The sequence below is a fragment of the Pocillopora damicornis genome, chromosome 13 (genome assembly GCF_964200805.1).
Source record: "Pocillopora damicornis chromosome 13, jaPocDami1.2, whole genome shotgun sequence".
NCBI lineage: Eukaryota > Metazoa > Cnidaria > Anthozoa > Scleractinia > Pocilloporidae > Pocillopora > Pocillopora damicornis.
This window is the reverse complement of record NC_142682.1, coordinates 5,673,376-5,676,919: the sequence shown is the minus strand read 5'-3', so window position 1 is coordinate 5,676,919 and position 3,544 is coordinate 5,673,376. Positions and strand designations below refer to the sequence as shown.

General features: G+C 39.1%; 1 non-coding gene across 1 annotated transcript; it reads right to left on the bottom strand.

Moving 5' to 3' along the window:
* Positions 1–1,634: 1,634 nt before the first annotated feature.
* On the bottom strand, positions 1,635–1,706 carry Trnap-agg (transfer RNA proline (anticodon AGG)). The gene has a single exon. It is a non-coding gene; the product is annotated as a tRNA-Pro (tRNA).
* Positions 1,707–3,544: the final 1,838 nt, after the last annotated feature.

The window sequence follows — 3,544 nt, the reverse complement described above, 5'->3', positions numbered from 1 at the left end:
TTTGTGGTTACCAGGTTTTCTCGCCAGTCAACCAGTGCAGTCAAAGCAAACCCTAACAACCACTAGCACCCATTAGTGGGAATTGGTTCCGAATAATGAAACCAATACAGGTAATTGCCTCACCATGAGAAAAAAACGTTTATTTTTTTACTTTTTTTTTTTAATCATGAATAGAAAGAAATGCCCACCCCTAGAGTAACCGAAGATGTTGTCTAAGGTGACGTTGCTTCATGTAACCTTGCGATGGACTAGCACATCATCCAGGGGGGAGTAGTCATACTCCTGGTCGTTTCATGATAGGGAGACCGGGATAAGCTGTGGGCTGCGGCTGGATGGGTCACTAGACTCGAGTACAGACGCTTTTTTAAAACGGGTGAAGGGAAAAACTTTCCAAAGCCTATCAGGACGAAGGAAGGACGAAAATCATAGAATGAATCCGAGTCCTCACGATAACAAATAACCGTAATCCTTATCCGTTATACACAAGAAAGAAAAATGTTTTACTAATTAGGCTGAGTAAAACAAACCCGGGATCGTTCAAAGTCGGATGAATCTGTTTCCTTTCTTTTTAAAGATGTTGTTTACACTTTTGAATGCAAACGAGAATTTTGTTCTGAAAAATATCTCGCAATTTCTTTTTTCAACTCTGTCATCAAAGAAGAATACATAAAAACTAACTTTTCAGTGGGTTTTGAGATTCCAAAGGGAAGGACCCGAAAATTGCTTTTTAAAGCACCAATCTTGAACTTGGCTATGGAGGTCGCCATTTTGAAACCAACTTAGTAACCTGGCCATACAATTACGGAGTGGTCCACAAACCTCAATGGCTCTGTTTTGCGTAAAACCCAGCAGTCTTTGAATCAAGAATGTCTCGCCATCCTGCCCCTTATTCTTCTGCGAGACGTTGTTTTCGTGGGTAGAGGAGAACGGCATAATGTGCCAGACTTAACGCTCGAAAGTTGTCACGCTACTCGGAAGTAGGTTAAACAACTGAAAGCTATCAACTTAGATATAAAAAAAATCTAGAAAACACATTTTTGAGAAAAATTTTTCTCCGGTTCAGTCAGACTGGTTTTCTAGTTCTGTTTAAGATTTCTACAGAGAAAAAACTCAATAATGATGCAATCCGTTGGACTATGAAAAATTGAGAAATGGTTCAAAGCATGGGTGTCTGCTTCAAGGTCGTGTTCATGCTTCACGTTGTCATTGTACTAAACTTGTTAGGCGTTGTTTATGTGCAGGATAATACTCTCTTGATATCCAGCTTCTATAGCTTGCTTCCGCCGGAAGTGGTCAGTTCGATGGCTGACATTCCTTTTACCCTCCTAACCTCTGGGTTATTAATCGTTACCAAGAGAGGTAAATTTGAAAGCACAGATCACAAATAAAACCCTTGTTACAAAGAAGTCTTTAACCTCTTCCATGAAATTATATAACAGGTAAAATAGGAATGGTTTACCATCCAATGCGCCGAATTTTCAGATCAGAATCAATGCACTATCTCTTGTCTGTAAAAGCATATCTGGGCATCTGGGAATCTTGGAACCTTGGAACTGGACTTAGAAACGGGAAACGAAATAGAGGGGAAAAAAATCAATAATTATTATTGGGAGTTTCCAAAATTTAACCGTATTGGGCCTGTCCGGGAGTCGAACCCGGGACCTCTCGCACCCTAAGCGAGAATCATGCCACTAGACCAACAGGCCTCAACTGAAAGGATCAGTCTTCAAATAAATTAAAATATGAATAGGCGGGTGGCTCAACACCTGTGACATCACCTGTTTTATTTTGCCCCGGAGTAATAGTAAATGGAGTCGCTAGTATCAGTTGATCTTTATATAACGAGCTGAGTTAAACACGCATTTTAATATGGTCTGGCTTATGATTTATTAGAAGACAAACACATAGATAGCATCACCACTGACAGTTTTCGTACAAAACAAATAGATACCATGTTGCTGTTGAAAAATGCGGTAAGAACATCAGTGACTCATTCGACTGCACCTCGTGTGCTACTTTTTCGTTCTTAACACATTTTGACGTTATTGCCATAATCATAGGAAATAGTATTAACCCATCAAGCCGAAAAAATTTGGACTTGAGACCGCACGACTGACCATGTAAGGTGCTACTTTTAGCATGCACGGCCAACTGCACTGCGGGCACTATCTTAGCCCTTATGAAATGGAAGGGCGAGGGAGAAGGTAATGCGTAGGCGCTTTTGCGTGCGTAACTTGGATACCCCATTGGTTTGCGCCAGGAGACACCGGCAGATATTAATTTGTTAAATGTAATCTAAACCTATTTTCGTTTCTCTCATCTCGTAATTTCTTAGGCGGGAAAAACTTTAACGGTAGCTAGTGCACTCTAGGATTCATTTTCCTAACTTTATATACGCCTAATTGCAACACCGTTGACCTAAGAAAAGCAAAAAGCAAGAATAAAATAAGAAAAAGCATAATAGGAACTAATTAGCATATAAACCTACCCATCGACTATATAGGCAGTGCCCGGCAGCTGAACAATGATGTTGCTTAGAGATTTCAAGCGATTCCAAAAATTTTAAAAATAAATCTAACTGCTTATGTCGTCTTCTTATGTTTATTTAGCTTTTCTCCTTTTTTCTGACGTTAGTCTGAATAAGGGGTATCTCCTGTGTGTTTGGAAATCTCTGATTTTTAACATTATGGAGAGGCGTTATTTCTTTTGTTTAGTTAAAGCATATTAAATTGAAAGAAAATTATGACACCAGCATTTTTTTCAACGTTATTGGCGTGAGTAGTAATCAACGCAGAGCTTTTCGAAGTTAATAAAAACTGTTAAGTGACATTAAAGGAGAGTTACTTGGTTCTGCGCATGAAAAAGGTTAAACATAAACCCATTCAGCTCCACTGACTTTGAAACAGTCTGAGACACGAAGGAGCAAATGCCACTGTTCAAAGCCTTTTGGGAATTCGTGATCAGTCGTTAAAACGTGGCTGTAAAATTCCTGTTTATCGTTCGCATTTTAGTCTGTTTCAACTCTCAATTACAGGCAGATTCAAAGACTCTGTCATCAATTGCGTTTGAGAAACCACTGACTGCAATTTGTGAAATCAAGACTAAAGAAGCGCTCTTTTATATTAAATTCTGTCATTTTGATGCCGGATTTCAGATGTCGGATGTCGGAATTATGTCTCAACCTCGTCTTTGTCGGCACCGGATGACTCTGCGCTGGGATGGCGACAGTCACGACATAACACACTCCTTCAAGCTCGCATAGTAACCAGTGACATTTAGCTATATTATTAGTGAGTAAAGTGACCATAGCTATCACAAATTTTACTAAAAAACAAATTGGTTTAAGGAGAAAGAGGAGGCCACTCTTAAGATCACCTCGAATGACAGTATAACAGTAGGTAGACGAGACGTTGCTATCCAAATTGAATGTCACTACATTGTTTGTCAAACGATATTACTTTGTTATTGTCGTGTTTCATTACAATGGATAACTTAACTGCATACATACATTGTCATTACTAGGTCATATTTTAAATTCGCACTA